Below are 19,296 nucleotides of genomic sequence, written 5' to 3'. Positions count from 1 at the left end.
TCTTGCTTGGCCTAGGTTTGGCCCTGAGAAGAATAACAAAATTAAATACAGCATATGTTATAAGGCAATATACTGCAAACATCACAATAAATATAGCTTACCCAAGCACCGTTTTGAGCGGTGGGAGCTGAGTAGCCGATGACTCGCCAGAAGATGAGTGGGAAATAACCTGGTAATCGGAGTCAGACGGATTAAGAGGTTGACGAAAGCAGCCCGCTTTAGGACAAGCACTAACAAGCGAATTAGAGACCTTGGAATGACGTTTCCGAACCGGACTGTTCGGTAAACCGGCGGAGGTAACTACCTGGCCGCTGTGCCGGGTGGTGCGGCGAGCTTCGTGTTGTTGAGTCTTCATAAGAAGTTTAGGATCCAAATAAGCAAGAGGATGAGAAAATTTAACTTTCCGGTTTGCCTGACGGATTTTTTGTGAAGGCAAAGTTTCTGAATCGGAAGAGAGAATAATTACCTCTGCAACATCCGCGTGGCTGGCTTTGGCATCATCCTGACAAATATCATCATCAATAAGACGCATGAAAAATAAACCAAGTGAGTCAAGCTCTACCTCAAAGTCCGGATTATCCACCTCATCATCAGGGGCCGGATTAGAAGATGCAGTGGTTCTTTTCCTGTGGGCAGTCTTTTTCACAGCTTTAGTCTTTTGCCGGATTGCTCTTTTCGGTTTGTCTGGTTTCTCTGGTTTCTCCTGCAGCAGCTTTTTGCTCCAAAACGGATCATCGCCCTGATTATGCAGACACTGATGTTATAAACAATGACCAGACATATCAACAACAGATTCAGCAAAGAGAAAAATCAAAGTCTTACAGCTGGCGGTTTGTTGGTGGCACAGAAGGGAAGTAGGCCGGTTCTAGAGCAGACATGTTCCGGTTCATTCAGTATCTTGCGCACAGCCTCTGTGATTTCTTCACCAGAGAGTTGGAGTTTTGAATGTCGCAGTGGGTCATCAACACTATCAGTATACTCGCACATCAAACCGGAGCGCTGACTAAGGGGCAGTATGCTCCATGATATCCAACAGCGAGCGAGATCAACACCGGTTAAACCATTGGCCATAAAGGCTCTGAGCTTTGACAGCTGGGGAGCATATTTGCTTCTCTCCTGGGCAGTCAATCTTTGAGGAAAAGGGTGTGTATTGCTGAGCCGCTCCGGACGAAAGCCAGGCAAGGGATTCTCACCAGCGGGGGAGGTGTCTTTGCAGTAGAACCATGTCTGATTCCACTCCTTGGGGTGACTATGCAGCTTGGCGTGAGGGTATGTGACCTCTTTCCTTTTCTAAATTGCCATGCCACCCAACTCCGTATTAGAGCCATCAGTAAACTCGGTACGGTGGTTTAGATGGAAAAGATCTCTGAATAATTCCACTGTGGGCTCCTCTTGAAAGAACACCTCACAGAGTACTTGGAAGTGGCACATATTGGTAACAGAGTTGGGGCCAGTGTCTTGCGGATGGAGTTGGAAATCGGCTAAAACATCCCGGTAAAATTTAGAACCGGGCAGCTTAAAGCCCCAGGCTAAGTGATCTACGAAAACAACAACCTCTCCTTCTCGAGGTGTGGGAGGGCATTCTTTGCCAGGAGCCCTCCAATGGATGGTATCTTTACTGCCTAAAGCGCCAATCAGGACTAGATCGTCCAGTTGACCCTCTGTGACGCGAGAAGGAACCCAATTGCACTCATATACTTGCTTGGCCATGATGGAATCTACAAGGCAGAAGATCTCGATTCAAAAATGCATTTAATCTGAACCGGAGTTTCATGAAGCAACCAACATCCGACGGTTCAACAAGGGGACTAATGGTATATACCGGTTTGTCAAATTTTTCTACAAAGTTAAACCGCCTGGTCTAAGCATTGAACAGTCAAGACTGCAGATGAGTAAGTACACAAAAACAGATTTTGCAAGATTATACTACAGCTTTGGATCTGGAACATGTTTATAAAGGAGATAAATATTCAAGGCCCAAAAGGAGCAGTGCCAAATCAACAAGCGAAGGTACGGATAAGATCTATGGTCTTAATATGCGAAAGTGAAAATGGAGGATAAAAACTATTGCTACACAGAGCGAAGATTCACAGACTCGTCTAAGGATCTATCATATGAACAAGAAGCAAGCGATGAACACGGGAGAACATGGAAACCCTAGAACATATCTATGATGGAAAGGATAGAAGACTTACCGGAGCTGAGGAAGAAGCGGAAGGTCGCCGCGGTGCTCTGGTACGCTCAGGGTGATGCAGCGGCCAAGGTTGGTGCAGAGGTCGACGGCGGCGGCGGAGCTCCGAAGACTGGGCGACGCGAGGAAGATGAAGCAGAAGAGCACGAAGGGGAAAAAAGAAATGACCCTTCAGCCCTATTTATAAAGCAAGGGACAAGGATCAGGCGCGAAAATCAAGGGGCCGCAAGTTTGGAAACAGAGCTGTCGCCTCGATTATCGCAGATCTATTAAACAAGAAGGTATCATGGATAATTTCTTTATGACAGATGACATCACACCGGTTTACAGCAATCATAGAAGATGACATCATGGCGGTTCACCAAACTACAAGAAGATGTTGAAGATGAAATTTTTGCTAAGGATTGACATGAACCTATTCAAATCAATCTGGGGCCTAATGTTGGGGATATTACTACTGGGCGTAAACCAGCCTATCTAGGCAGGATTAATTTCATCAGTAGTTAAGCAGGTTAAAGCCCATGAAGATAGATGAGGGCTCAAGACCCATAATCGGTTGAGAGCCTGTAGCCGTAAACTGGCGTGAATATGTAACTTGTATTGTAAGTTAGGAATAAGTAGAGACCAAACCGGACACATCTATGAGCCGGTGTTGGGACTCTGTAAACCGACGGGCGTCACCCATGTATATAAGGGGATGACCCGGTGGCGGTTCAAGGACAACAGACACAACCCGAGACATAGGCGAAGCTTGTTTGCTCCCTAGTCATCGAAACACCCATCAATTCCATCACAACTAGACGTAGGCTTTTACCTTCATCGAAGGGGCCGAACTAGTATAATCCTTGTGTCCGCTTTAACCCCTTCAAGCTAACCCGTCGCGATGGCTCCACGACTAAGTCCTTTCTCTAGGACATCTGCCGTGACAAAACCACGACAGGTGGTGTGACAAAGTGATTCGGCGTTGGCGCCGAATTGGGCACACTCATAATAGGATTAGGATATGTAGGTGCAGCCACAAGCTGGTTGGTTTGACTAGGGTAATAATTCAATGACATACTATATTGTTGTTGCATAGGAGGTGTTGATGAAATAGGTAAAGTTGGGCTAGGGTTTTCAGGTATACCAATAGTACCACTAGATGACGGAGGCATATTTCCGTAGCATTGGTATTTGCCACAAAAAAATTGTACATCATCACATTACCCTTACTAACAAGACTTTCAATCACAGCCACTTGCTCTGGAGAAAAAACCTTACTCACGATGATTTCATCTTGCTCGTCAATGAGAGGAGGGAAATTGATGTTTCCAACCGGAGTGATGTTGCCTTGATGGTCCTTCTTGAAACTTGAAAGAAACGCCTCCAAATCCTCCTCCTCCCGCTTCTTCTTGAGCGCCTCAAAAGACTCTTCACGCTGCTTCTTGCGTGCTTCATAGGCTTCGCGATGTTCATCCAATAGTTCATCAAGACCGGGCTTAATGATGTTATCGGCGCTAATTTCTGAGTGCTTGGGGAGATCCGACATGGTTGATGATGATTCTTGATCTTTCTTCCCCAGCAGAGTCGCCAAAAAGTGTGTTCGCACATGAACACATCACCCTGTACCTCCAACGCCGAGGGTGATGCACCGCAGCTCACGCCGAAGGAGACCCGTCTGGAAGCGCGGTACGCAAGTGATGTCTACTACACAACCTTCTTGTAGACGTTGTTGGGACTCCAAGTGCAGAGGTTTGTAGGACAGTAGCAAATTTCCCTCAAGTGGATGACCTAAGGTTTATCAATCGGTAGGAGGCGTAGGATGAAGATGGTCTCTCTCAAGCAACCCTGCAACCAAATAACAAAGAGTCTCTTGTGTCCCCAACACACCCAATACAATGGTAAATTGTATAGGTGCACTAGTTCGGCGAAGAGATGGTGATACAAGTGGTATATGGGTAGTAGATAATAGTTTTTGTAATCTGAAATTATAAAAACAGCAAGGTAACGAATGATAAAAGTGAGCGTAAACTGTATTGCAATGCTAGGAAACAAGGCCTAGGGTTCATACTTTCACTAGTGCAAGTCCTCTCAACAATAATAACATAATTGGATCACATAACTAGCCCTCAACATGAAACAAAGAGTCACTCCAAAGTCACTAATAGCGGAGAACGAACGAAGAGATTATGGTAGGGTACGAAACCACCTCAAAGTTATTCTTTCCAATCAATCCGTTGGGCTATTCCTATAAGTGTCACAAATAGCCCTAGGGTTCGTACTAGAATAACACCTTAAGACACAAATCAACCAAAACCCTAATGTCACCTAGATACTCCAATGTCACCTCAAGTATCCGGGGGTATGATTATACGATATGCGTCACACAATCTCAGATTCATCTATTCAACCAACACAAAGGACCTCAAAGAGTGCCCCAAAGTTTCTACCGGAGAATCACGACGAAAACATGTGCCAACCCCTATGCATAGGTTCATGGGCGGAACCCGCAAGTTGATCACCAAAACATACATCAAGTGAATCACGTGATATCCCATTGTCACCACAGATATCCACGGCAAGACATACATCAAGTGTTCTCAAATCTTTAAAGACTCAACCCGATAAGATAACTCCAAAGGGGAAACTCAATTCATTACAAGAGAGTAGAGGGGGGAAGAACATCATAGGATCCAACTATAATAGCAAAACTCACGATACATCAAGATCGTATCATCTCAAGAACACGAGAGAGAGAGAGGGAGCTCAAACACATAGCTACTGGTACATACCCTCAGCCCCGAGGGAGAACTACTCCCTCCTCGTCATGGAGAGCACCGGGATGATGAAGATGGCCACCGGAGAAGGATTGCCCCCTCCGCCAGGGTGCCGGAATGGGTCTAGATTGGCTTTTGTTGGCTACGGAGGCTTCTGGCGGCGGAACTCCCGATCTATCATGTGTTCTGGAAGTTTTAGGGTACGTAGGTATATATGGGTGCAGGAAGTACGTCGGTGGAGCTTCGGGGGCCCCACGAGGTAGGGGGCGCCCCCCCCCCACCCTCGTGAGCACCTCCCTTGGCTCCTAGCGTGGGGTCCAAGTCCATCTAGTAGATTTCCTTCCAAAAATAACTTCTCCAGTTGATTTCGTTCCGTTTCGACTCCGTTTGATATTCCTTTTCTTCGAAACACTGAAATAGGCAAAAAAACAGCAATTCTAGGCTGGGCCTCTGGTTAATAGGTTAGTCCCAAAAATAATATAAAAGTGGATAATAAAGCCCAATATTGCCCAAAACAGTAGATAACATAGCATGGAGCAATCAAAAATTATAGATACGTTGGAGACGTATCAAGCATCCCCAAGCTTAATTCCTGCTCGTCCTCGAGTAGGTAAATGATAAAAACAGAATTTTTGATGCGGAGTGCTACTTGGCATAATTTCAATGTGATTCTTCTTAATTGTGGTATGAATATTCAGATCCATAAGATTCAAGACAAAAGTTCATATAGAAATAATAATACTTCAAGCATACTAACTAAGAAATTATGTCTTCTCAAAATAACATGGCCAAAGAAAGCTATCCCTACAAATTCATATAGTCTGGCTATGCTCCATCTTCACCACACAAAATATTTAAATCATGCACAACCCCGATGACAAGCCAAGCAATTGTTTCATACTTTTGATGTTCTCAAACTTTTTCAATCTTCACGCAATACATGAGCGTGAGCCATGGACATAGCACTATAGGTGTAATAGAATGGTGGTTGTGGAGAAGACAAAAAAGGGAGAAGATAGTCTCACATCAACTAGGCGTATCAACGGGCTATGGAGATGCCCATCAATAGATATCAATGTGAGTGAGTAGGGATTGCCATGCAACGGATGCACTAGAGCTATAAATGTATGAAAGCTCAAAAAGAAACTAAGTGGGTGTCCATCCAACTTGCTTGCTCATGAAGACCTAGGGCATTTTGAGGAAGCCCATCATTGGAATATACAAGCCAAGTTCTATAATGAAAGATTCCCACTAGTATATGAAAGTGACAACATAGGAGACTCTCTATCATGAAGATCATGGTGCTACTTTGAAGCACAAGTGTGGTAAAAGGATAGTAACATTGTCCCTTCTCTATTTTTCTCTCATTTTTTTATTTTTTTTTATTTGGGCCTTCTCTTTTTTATGGCCTCTTTTTTCTCTTTTTTATTTGGGCTTCTTTGGCCTCTTTTATTTATTTATTTTTTCCCGGAGTCTCATCCCGACTTGTGGGGGAACCATAGTCTCCATCATCCTTTCCTCACTGGGACAATGCTCTAATAATGATGATTATCACACTTTTATTTACTTACAACTCAAGAATTACAACTCAATACTTAGAACAAGATATGACTCTATATGAATGCCTCCGGCGGAGTACCGGGATATGCAATGATGCATGAGTGACATGTATGAAAGGATTATGAACGGTGGCTTTGCCACAAATACGATGTCAACTACATGATCATGCAAAGCAATATGACAATGATGAAGCGTGTCGTAATAAGAGAACGGTGGAAAGTTGCATGGCAATATATCTCGGAATGGCTATGGAAATGCCATAATAGGTAGGTATGGTGGCTGTTTTGAGGAAGGTATATGGTGGGTTTATGGTACCGGCGAAAGTTGCGCGGTACTAGAGAGGCTAGCAATGGTGGAAGGGTGAGAGTGCGTATAATCCATGGACTCAACATTAGTCATAAAGAACTCACATACTTGTTGCAAAAATCTATTAGTTATCGAAACAAAGTACTACGCGCATGCTCCTAGGGGGATAGATTGGTAGGAAAAGACCATCGCTCGTCCCCAACCGCCACTCATAAGGAAGGCAATCAATAAATAAATCATGCTCCGACTTCATCACATAACGGTTCACCATACGTGCATGCTACGGGAATCAAAAACTTCAACACAAGTATTTATCAATTTCACAACTACTCAACTAGCACGACTCTAATATTACCATCCTCATATCTCAAAACAATCATCAAGTATCAAACTTCTCTTAGTATTCAACACACTCATAAGAGAATTTTATTATTCTTGAATACCTAGCATATTAGGATTTTAAGAAAATTACCTTGCTATTTAAGACTCTCAAAATAATCTAAGTGAAGCATGAGAGTTCATCTATTTCTTCAAAATAAAACTACCACCATGCTCTAAAAGATATAAGTGAAGCACTAGAGCAAATGACAAACTACTCCGAAAGATTTAAGTGAAGATCAATGAGTAGTCGAATAATTATGCAACTATGTGAAGACACTCTAACATTTAATAATTTCAGATCTCGGTATTCTATTCAAACAGCAAGCAAAGAAAAATAAAATGACATTCTAAGAATGGCAAACATCATGTGAAGAAGCAAAAATTTAGGATCAATCGATACTAATCGATAGTTGTTGAAGAAGAAAGGTGGGATGCCAACCGGGGCATCCCCAAGCTTAGACGCTTGAGACTTCTTGAAATATTATCTTGGGATGCCTTGGGCATCCCCAAGCTTGAGCTTTTGTGTCTCCTTAATTCCTCTCATATCACGGTCTCCCTAAATCTCAAAAGCTTCATCCACACAAAACTCAGCAAGGACTCGTGAGATAAGTTAGTATAAACCATTGCAAAAACCTTATCATACTCTACTGTAGCAAATCACTAAAATTATTATTCAACATTGCCTACTAAATGCCTCTGCATATTTAATAGTCCTATCCTCAAGTAGAATCATTAAAGAAGCATACATCTGCTAACAATGCAAACATAACAGCAATCTGCCTAAATAGGATAGTCTGTAAAGAATGCAGCAACATCCATACTTTCCTAGATCCAAAAGTTATTAAAGAAAATTCCCACTGTAGTAAATTTATCAGAGCTTAATATGCAAAAGTTTTCAACATTTATCACATTCTGACTTTTCTAGGGAATTATTGCAACAGCGGTAAACTTTCTGTTTTCAAACAGCAACATGTATACTTGTAACATAGGCATAGTAAAGGCTATCAATGCCACTTTTATTGAAATAAAATATGCAAAACTTTGTTCTAAATAAAAGCATGCAAATCCTAACAAAATAAATTGATGCTCCAAGCAAAACACATATCATGTGGTAAATAAAAATATAGCTCCAAGTAAAGTTACCGATGAACGAAGACGAAAGAGGGGATGCCTTCCGGGGCATCCCCAAGCTTAGGCTCTTGGATATCCTTGAATATTACCTTGGGGTGCCTTTGGCATCCCCAAGATTAGGCTCTTGCCACTCCTTATTCCATAGTCCATTGAATCCTTAGCCAAAACTTGAAAACTTCACAACACAAAACTTAAAGTAGAAAACTCGTGAGCTCCGTTAGTATAAGAAAATAAATCACCACTTCAAGGTACTGTAATGAACTCATTCTTTATTTATATTGGTGTTAAACCTACTGTATTCCAACTTATCTATGGTTCATAGCCTCTGATACTACTCATAGATTCATCAAAATAAGCAAACAACACATAGAAAACAGAATCTGTCAAAAACAGAACAGTCTGTAGTAATCTGGATCAAACGTATACTTATGGTACCCAAAAAATTCTAAAATAAATTGATGGACCTGAGGAATTCATATATTAATCATCTTCAAAAATAATTAACTAAATAGAACTCTCAAAATAAAAAATGCAGCAATTCTCGTGAGCGCTAAAGTTTCTGTTTTTTACAGCATGATCGCAAAGACTTTCCCCAAATCTTCCCAAAGGTTTTACTTGGCACAAACACTAATTAAACATAAAAAAACCCATATAAACAGAGGCTAGATGAATTATTTATTACTAAACAGGAACAAAAACCAAGGAACAAAAATAAAATTGGGTTGCCTCCCAACAAGCACTATCGTTTAACGCCCCTAGCTAGGCATGATGATTTCAATGATGCTCACATAAAGGATAAGAATTGTAACATAAAGAGAGCATCATGAAGAATATGACTAGCACATTTAAGCCTAACCCACTTCCTATGAATAGGGATTTTGTGAGCAAACAACTTATGGGAACAATAATCAACTAGCATAGGAGAGCAAAACAAGCATAACGTCAAAACTTTAAGCACATAGAGAGGAAACTTGATATTATTGCAATTCCTACAAGCATATATTCCTCCCTCATAATAATTTTCAGTAGCATAATGAATGAATTCAACAATATAACCAGCACCTAAAGCATTCTTTCCATGATCTACAAGCATAGAAAATTTACTACTCTCCACACAAGCAAAATTCTTCTCATGAATAATAGTGGGAGAAAACTCAACAAAATAACTATCATGTGATTGAAAATTAAGATCAAGATGACAAGTTTCATGGTTATCATTATTCTTTAAAGCATACGTGTCATCACAATAATCATCATATATAGGAGGCATGCTTTCATCATAATAAATTTGCTCATCAAAACTTGGGGGACAAAAAATATCATCTTCATCAAACATAGCTTCCCCAAGCTTGTGGCTTTGCATATCATTAGCATCATGGATATTCAAGGAGTTCATACTAACAACATTTCAATCATGCTCATCATTCAAAGATTTAGTGCCAAACATTTTAATGCATTCTTCTTCTAACACTTTGGCACAATTTTCCTTCCCATCATACTCACGAAAGATATTAAAAAGGTGAAGCGTATGAGACAAACTCAATTCCATTTTTTTATAGTTTTCTTTTATAAACTGAACTAGTGATAAAACAAGAAACTAAAAGACTCGGTTGCAAGATCTAAAGATATACCTTCAAGCACTCACCTCCCTGGCAATGGCACCAGAAAAGAGCTTGATGTCTACTACACAACCTTCTTCTTGTAGACGTTGTTGGGCCTCCAAGTGCAGAGGTTTGTACGACAGTAGCAAATTTCCCTCAAGTGGATGACCTAAGGTTTATCAATCTGTAGGAGGCATAGGATGAAGATGGTCTCTCTCAAGCAACCCTTCAACCAAATAACAAAGAGTCTCTTGTGTCCCCAACACACCCAATACAATGGTAAATTGTATAGGTGCACTAGTTCGGCGAAGAGATGGTGATACAAGTGGTATATGGATAGTAGATAATAGTTTTTGTAATCTGAAATTATAAAAACAGCAAGGTAACGAATGATAAAAGTGAGCATAAACGGTATTGCAATGCTAGGAAACAAGGCCTAGGGTTCATACTTTCACTAGTGCAAGTCCTCTCAACAATAATAACATAATTGGATCACATAACTAGCCCTCAACATGCAACAAAGAGTCACTCCAAAGTCACTAATAGCGGAGAACGAACAAAGAGATTATGGTAGGGTACGAAACCACCTCAAAGTTATTCTTTCCAATCAATCCGTTGGGCTATTCCTATAAGTGTCACAAACAGCCCTAGAGTTCGTACTAGAATAACACCTTAAGACACAAATCAACCAAAACCCTAATGTCACCTAGATACTCCAATGTCACCTCGAGTATCCGTGGGTATGATTATACGATATGCATCACACAATCTCAGATTCATCTATTCAACCAACACAAAGGACCTCAAAGAGTGCCCCAAAGTTTCTACCGGAGAATCACGATGAAAACATGTGCCAACCCCTATGCATAGGTTCATGGGCGGAACCCGCAAGTTGATCACCAAAACATACATCAAGTGAATCACGTGATATCCCATTGTCACCACAGATATCCACGGCAAGACATACATCAAGTGTTCTCAAATCTTTAAAGACTCAATCCGATAAAATAACTCCAAAGGGGAAACTCAATTCATTACAAGAGAGTAGAGGGGGGGAGAACATCATAGGATCCAACTATAATAGCAAAACTCGCGATACATCAAGATCGTATCATCTCAATAACACGAGAGAGAGAGAGAGAGATCAAACACATAGCTACTGGTACATACCCACAGCCCCGAGGGAGAACTACTCCCTCCTCGTCATGGAGAGCACCGGGATGATGAAGATGGCCACCGGAGAAGGATTGCCCCCTCCCGCAGGGTGCCGGAACGGGTCTAGACTGGCTTTTGTTGGCTACGGAGGCTTCTGGTGGCGGAACTCCCAATCTATCATGTGTTCTGGAAGTTTTAGGGTACGTAGGTATATATGGGTGCAGGAAGTACGTCGGTGGAGCTTCAGGGGCCCCATGAGGCAGGGGGTGCCCTAGGGGGGCGCGCCCCCACCCTCGTGAGCACCTCCCTTGGCTCCTGACGTGGGGTCCAAGTCCATTTGGTAGCTTTCCTTCCAAAAATAACTTCTCCAGTTGATTTCGTTCCGTTTCGACTCCGTTTGATATTCCTTTTCTTCGAAACACTGAAATAGGCAAAAAAACAGCAAATCTGGGTTGGGCCTCTGGTTAATAGGTTAGTCCCAAAAATAATATAAAAGTGGATAATAAAGCCCAATATTGCCGAAAACAGTAGATAACATAGCATGGAGCAATCAAAAATTATAGATACGTTGGAGACGTATCAGCAAGCAATCCGGTGGGTGCTTTTTAGGACCCGAAACCCACGCGCACGGGAGGGACCCCATCTAGACGCGCGGCGGCTATGGGATGCCCTAGGTCGGTTCGCCTGACCCTAGAGCCTCAAGGATTGCTGCCCTTCAACGAAGAATGAGAGAGAAAGAACAAGGAAGAGATGTAAAACTAGAGTAAAAAGTAGATTGATTGTTCGATTGTGTGTTGTTATTCAATCGGCCGTCACCCCTTACATATATATGAGGCAGCTGTACTTTCCGTACAAGAAAAGGACTCAAATCCCGTCCAAAACATCAAAAGTTAACCTAATTCGGAATACGAGGGCCGGAACTTCCAGGCTAAAATTACATCAAGTAGCCCTCTTGTACAACTCCTGCAGGTCGCGCATGGCCTCGGATCACGATGGTCCAAAAAGCAAAGTTGTAGATCTTGCAATGGAGAAAAACTCTTCAGATGATCACTTTTTCATCTGATGTCATCTTGATGTCGAAATCGGCCCCGCAAATCTTCAAATAATATTAAAATTCCAGTTTTCGGGGCACACTGCGTGCAAACTTTTGGTTTGGGCCGGAAGTTTTGCCCGGAACTTCCGGGCTAAAATTTTGAAGCACACTGTTTTGCCTCTAACTTTTGCATACGTACTCCGATCTAGACGTTTTTTATATTAAAACCGATCGTTTTGACGAGGCGAAGACAATCCATGTAGAAACTTTTCTCATATGAGGCCATCTTGGGGGCGTAATCAGCCGAATAGTATTCTGAATGCAAAATCTGAGTACTTCAAACACAACTTCGGCTTTAGAGATGAGACTGCATGGCTATGGCCCAAATATCAAAGTTTCTCCTTTTGACGATATGGAACTTTCTCACTTTGAACACTTCTCCATTTGAGGCCATCTTAATTAAGTTCTTGGCCGTGCCAAAATCTGGTGTCAACAATCACGTGATCATTTAGATGACTAGAGGGATGTCTATCTAAGTGGGAATTCTTAAGTAATATGATTAATTGAACTTTAATTTATCATGAACTTAGTCCTGGTATTTTTTTTACATATCTATGTTGTAGATCAATAGCTCGCGTATAGCTCCCATGTTTTATATTTGATATGTTCGTAGAGAAAAATAAGTTGAAAGATGATAGTAGCAATGATGCGGACTGGGTCCGTGATCTAAGGATTATCCTCATTGCTGCACAGAAGAATTATGTCCTTGATGCACCGCTAGGTGATGGACCTATTGCAGGAGCAGATGCAGACGTTAATTGTGAACGTTTAGCAAGCTCGGTATGATGACTACTTGATAGTTTAGTGCACCATGCTTTACGGCTTAGAACCGGGAGTTCAAAAATGTTTTGAACGCCATAGAGAATATAAGATGTTCTAAGAGCTGAAATTGATATTTCAGACTCATGCCCGAGTCGAGAGGTATAAGACCTCTGACAAGTACTTTGCCTACAAGATGGAAGAGAATAGCTCAACCAGTGAGCATGTGCTCAGAATGTTTGAGTACTACTATCGCTTCAATCAAGTGGGAGTTAATCTTCCAAATAAGATAGTGATTGACAGATTTGTCTAGTCACTATCACCAAGTTACTGGAACTTCATGATGAACTATAATATGCAAGGATGACTAAAAAGATTCTCGAGATCTTCGTGATGTTGAAATCGGCGAAGGTTGAAAACAAGAAAAGCATCAAATGTTGATGGTTGACAAGACCACTAGTTTCAAGTAAAAGGGCAAGGGAAAGAAAGGGAACTTCAAGAAGAATGGCAAGTAAGTTGCCACTCCCATGAAGAAGCCCAAAGCTAGACCCAAGCCTGAAACTGAGTGCTTCTACTTCAAAGGAAATAGTCACTGGAAGCGGAACTGCCCCAAATACTTGGCGGATAAGAAGGATGGCAAAGTAAACAAAAGTATATATGATATGCATGTTATTGATGTGTACTTTACTAGTATTCATAGTAGCCCCTAGGTATTTGATATCGGTTCAGTTGCTATGATTAGAAACTCAAAACAGGAGTTACAAAATGAACAAAGACTAGTTGAGGGCGAGGTGACCATGTGTGTTGGAAATGATTCCAAGGTTGATAAGATCACCATCGCATACTCCCTCTACCTTTGGGATTAGTATTGGAAATAAATAAATGCTATTTGGGCTTTGTGTTGAGCATAAATATGATTGGATCATGTTTACTGCAATACGGTTATTCATTTAAGTCAGAGAATAATTGTTGTTCTGTTTACATGAATAAAACCTTCTATGGTCTTACATCCAATGTAAATGGTTTATTGAATCTCGATCACTGTGATACACATAATATTGATGCCAAAAGATGCAAAGTTAATAATGATAGTGCAACTTATTTGTGGCACTGCTGAGGGAGTCCTGGATTAGGGGGTATACGGACAGCCGGACTATATCCTTTGGCCGGACTGTTGGACTATGAAGATACAAGATTGAAGACTTCGTCCCGTGTCCGGATGGGACTTTCCTTGGCGTGGAAGGCAAGCTTGGCAGTACGGATATGTAGATCTCCTTCCTTGTAACCGACTCTATGTAACCCTAGCCCCCTCCGGTGTCTATATAAACCGGAGGGTTTAGTCCATAGGACTAACAACAACAATCATACCATAGGCTAGCTTCTAGGGTTTAGCCTCTTCGATCTCGTGGTAGATCAACTCTTGTACTACTCATATTATCAAGAACAATCAAGCAGGACATAGGGTATTATCTCCATCAAGAGGGCCCGAACCTGGGTAAACATCGTGTCACCCGCCTCCTATTACCATCCGCCTAGACGCATAGTTCGGGACCCCCTACCCGAGATCCGCCGGTTTTGACACCGACATTGGTGCTTTCATTGAGATTTCCTCTCTGTCGTCATCGTTAGGCTGGATGGCTCCTTCAATCATCGATAGCGATGCAGTTCGGGGTGAGACTTTTCTCCTCGGATAGATCTTTGTATCCGGCGGCTCCGCACTGCGGGCCAACTCGCTTGGCCATCTAGAGCAGATCGAGAGTTACGCCCCTGGCCACCAGGTCAGGTTTGGAAGCTTAAACTACACGACCGACATCCACGGAGACTTGATCTCTGACAGATTCTAGCCCCTGCCGAGTGCGCCACACGGTCATGATGAGCATGATTTAGCTCTACCATCGGACAGTGTTCAGGAGACCGCACCGGCAACCGCTCCAACCCTCAATTCGGAGCCAATTGAGCCATCCATGGACGGGTAGATAGACCCCGCCACGGAGGCCACATTCTCGGCGGCGATCGAGTCGAGTATCGACCTTACCCTTCACGGGAGTCGTGACGCCGAACTGCCGGATTATTCCCCGTCCACGGACTCCGAACCGCCCGCGCCCGTGCCTATTGAATCCAACTGGGTGCCGATCATGGAGTTCACCTCCGCGGATATCCTTCAGCACTCGCCCTTTGGCGACATACTGAACTCATTAAGGTCTCTCTCCTTGTCAGGAGAGTCCTGGCTGAACTATGGCCGGCCAGATCTGGATGCGAACGACGAAGAAATTCGCCGCCCACCCACCTCCCACTTAGTAGCCACTGTCGACGATTTGACCAACATGCTCACCTTCGACTCCGAAGACATCGACGGTATGGACGACGATGCAGGAGACGAACAGGAGCCACTACCCACAAGGCACTGGACGCCCACTTCATCATATGATGTATACATGGTGGACACACCCAAAGAAAACAACGACGAGGAACGGAAGGACGCAGCGAAGGATCGTTCCCTCAAGAAGCAGTCAAAGCGGCAGCGTAAGCGCCGCTCCAAATCCCGCCTCGGCAGAAAGAGCGATCATATAGACCTAGCGATAGAGCAGGGTGAGCCAGCGGACGACAAAGCGGCATTGAACCACTGTCCGACCACGGCAACACGGAGAATCAAACCGAACAACCCGACTCCGGCGGAGATAACAGTCCGGATGACATCACACCGGACAGGCACTCGGAGCAACAGAATACCCATCAAAGGCTTGTTGCCACTGCGAGGAGTCTGAAAAGGCAGAAGCAAAGGCTCAGGGCTGCACAAGACACACTCAGAATTAGATGGAGTGAAGTACTCAACACTGCATCAAAGTACGGCGGTAGTCGCCACACAAAAAGCTACCCGAAGCGAAAGCTGCTACCTGAATTCGATGAGGAGGCCTTAGATCCCCCGCAATCAAAAAACAAAACAGCCATCCGGTCGGATAGACGACCTCGTGGCCAACATAGAGCGGCAAACAACGTTGCACACAAGCCAGTACGCGATCCACGTGAGGGCTCGCATCAAAAGGACGACGCAACCAGATCCATCTACGGGCCAAGCAAGCGCGCTCCAGCATGCAATGCAACACAACAAAAATCCGAACACCACGGTACACCCAAATACAGGGGTGTCGCACACCCCCTATGTTTCACCGATGAGGTGCTGGACCATGAATTTCCAGAGGGATTCAAACCCGTAAACATAGAGGCATATGATGGAACGACAGACCCTGGGGTCTGGATTAAGGACTACATCCTCCATATCAACATGGCTCGAGGATACGATCTCCACGCCATCAAGTACTTACCCCTCAAGCTCAAAGGGCTAGCTCGGCACTGGCTTAAAAGCCTCCCCGAAAACTCCATTGGAAGCTGGGAAGAGCTCGAAGACGCTTTTCAGGCAAATTTTCAAGGGACCTATGTCCGACCATCGGATGCAGACGATTTAAGTCATATAACTCAACAACCCAGAGAGTCGGCCCGAAAGCTTTGGAACAGGTTTCTCACTAAAAATAACCAAATAGTCGACTGTCCGGACGCCGAAGCCTTAGCATCTTTCAAGCACAGCGTTCGAGATGAATGGCTTGCCAGACACCTCGGCCAAGAAAAGCCGAGAACAATGGCAGCATTAACAAGCCTCATGACCCGCTTTTGCGCGGGCGAGGACAGCTGGTTAGCCTGATGTAGCACCAGCGACCCAAGTACATCCGAAGTCAGGGACGGAAACGGGAAGCCACGACGCAGCAAAAACAAGCGCTGGAATAAAGAAGACAACCCGAAGAGCACGGCGGTAAACGCCGGATTCAGAAGCTCTCAGCCAGGTCAGCAAAAGCTGCCCTCCAAAGGCAACAGAGACGAACTGTCCAGCCTGAACAAGATTCTGGACAAACTATGTCAGATCCACAGCACCCCGATAAACCTGCAAATCATACCCATAGAGAATGTTGGGTCTTCAAGCAGTCCGGCAAACTCAACGCCGAACACAAGGGGCAGGAAACACCAAGCGAAGACGAGGACGAGTCTCGCAAGCAAAGCACTGGGGAACAGAAGAAATTCCCACCAGAAGTCAAAACAGTAAACGTGTTACACATGATGAAGGGGAGAAACAAAGCGGCACTCCTAGAGACACATGCCCCAGGGCCTATCACCGCGGAGTTCTGCCACTGGTCGTCCAAACCGATCACCTTTGACCATCGGGATTACTCGGCAAGTATCCGGCATGCAGGATGGGCTACCTTGGTGTTAGACCCGATAATTGACGGATACCACTTCACACGAGTCCTGATGGACGGCGGCAGTAGTTTAAACCTGATATATCAGGACACAGTCCACAAAATGGGGATAGACCCAACAAAAATCAGCCATAGCAATACTACCTTTAAAGGAGTAACGCCAGGCCCAGAAGCCCATTGTATGGGCTCCCTGCTACTAGAGGTTATATTCGGCTTTCCCGATAACTTCCGCAGCGAAAAGTTAACCTTCCACATTGCTCCGTTCCAAAGTGGCTATCAAGCACTACTCAGACGCGAAGCTTTCGCTCGCTTTAATGCAATACCGCATTACGCTTATCTCATGCTTAAGATGCCCGGTCCACGTGGCATCATTACAGTAAATGGAAATATTGAGCGCTCCTTGCGCGCGGAAGACCGTGCGGCTACCTTGGCAGCCGCACACTATACGACCTCGCCAACTAGAGCATCTGACAGGTCGTTAAGACCACGGACACGGTTAGACGAGTCCGGTGTAGCTATATATAATTGATACAGGTTTGATGGCTATACCCCTACAACAATACAAGGGGCTCAACGCGTGTGAACAAGTGACAATTAGGCTCAACTTTACTCATCTGGAACTATACAAGTTTATTTAGTATAACCTACCTTTTGCACGACAACTTTTCAACTAAGTTCCTCTCTTTTTCAAATGACCATCGTGCTACACCCGTCCAGGATACGGCACAACGGAGACACAGGCGCAGACGTGCAGCAGGGACCCGTTCCAAGGATTCTTTTTAGATTAAGACCCTGTGTAAACCTTTTTTACTGTCTCTTGTTGATACACATCCCCCAGATTCTCAGTACAACTGAGAAGGATGCTGACGTATTGGCATGTGGCCACGTCAGAATATTGCACGTACCTGGACGCCAGGGGCTTACTACAAAGGGCACTGTCTAGCCCGGTTTACATCATAAAGACCAAATACCTTAGGGAGTGTTCGGAGTCGCAAGTTTGGCCTTCTATGCATCAGCTCCGAATCATGTCTTTGGTCAAATGTTGGGTTTGCCTGATATGTCTCCAACGTATCTATAATTTTTGATTGCTCCATGCTATATTATCTACTGTTTTGGACTATATTGGGCTTTATTTTCCACTTTTATATTATTTTTTGGGACTAACCTATTAACCGGAGGCCCAGCCCAGAATTGTTGTTTTTTGCCTGTTTTAGGGTTTCAAAGAAAAGGAATATCAAATGGAGTCCAAACGGAATGAAACTTTCGGGAACGTAATTTTCTCATCGAATACAACCCAGGATATCAAACGGAGTCCAAACGGATAAAAATCTTCGGGAACGTGATTTTCTCACCGAACATGATCCAGGAGACTTGGACCCTACTCCAGGGAGTCAAAGAGGAGGTCACGAGGGTGGGGGCGCCCCCTGCCTCGTGGGCCCCTCGGTGCTCCACCGACGTACTTCTTCCTCCTATATATACACACGTACCCCCAAACGATCAGAACAGGAGCCAAAAACCTAATTCCACCACCGCAACTTTCTGTATCCACGAGATCCCATCTTGGGGCCTGTTCCGGAGCTCCGCCGGAAGAGGGCCATCATCACGGAGGGCTTCTACATCATCATAGCCTCTCCGATGAAGTGTGAGTAGTTTACCTCAGACCTTCGGGTCCATAGTTAGTAGCTAGATGGCTTCTTCTCTCTCTTTGAATCTCAATACAAAGTTCTCCCCCTCTCTTGTGGAGATCTATTCGATGTAATCTTCTTTTTGCAGTGTGTTTGTTGAGACCAATGAATTGTGGGTTTATGATCAAGTCTATCTATGAATAATATTTGAATCTTCTCTGAATTCTTTTATGTATGATTGGTTATCTTTGCAAGTCTCTTTGAATTATCCGTTTGGTTTGGCCAACTAGATTGGTAGTTCTTGCCATGGGAGAAGTGCTTAGCTTTGGGTTCGATCTTGCGGTGTCCTTTCCTAGTGACACAAGGGGCAGCAAGGCACGTATTGTATCGTTTCCATAGAGGATAACAAGATGGGGTTTATTTCATATTGCATGAATTTATCTCTCTACATCATGTCATCTTGCTTAAGGCGTTACTCTGTTTTTAACTTA

This window comes from Triticum dicoccoides, chromosome 5A, assembly GCF_002162155.2.
Source record: "Triticum dicoccoides isolate Atlit2015 ecotype Zavitan chromosome 5A, WEW_v2.0, whole genome shotgun sequence".
Lineage (NCBI taxonomy): Eukaryota > Viridiplantae > Streptophyta > Magnoliopsida > Poales > Poaceae > Triticum > Triticum dicoccoides.
The sequence above is the reverse complement of the archived record's forward strand: the minus strand, read 5'-3'. Positions refer to the sequence as shown.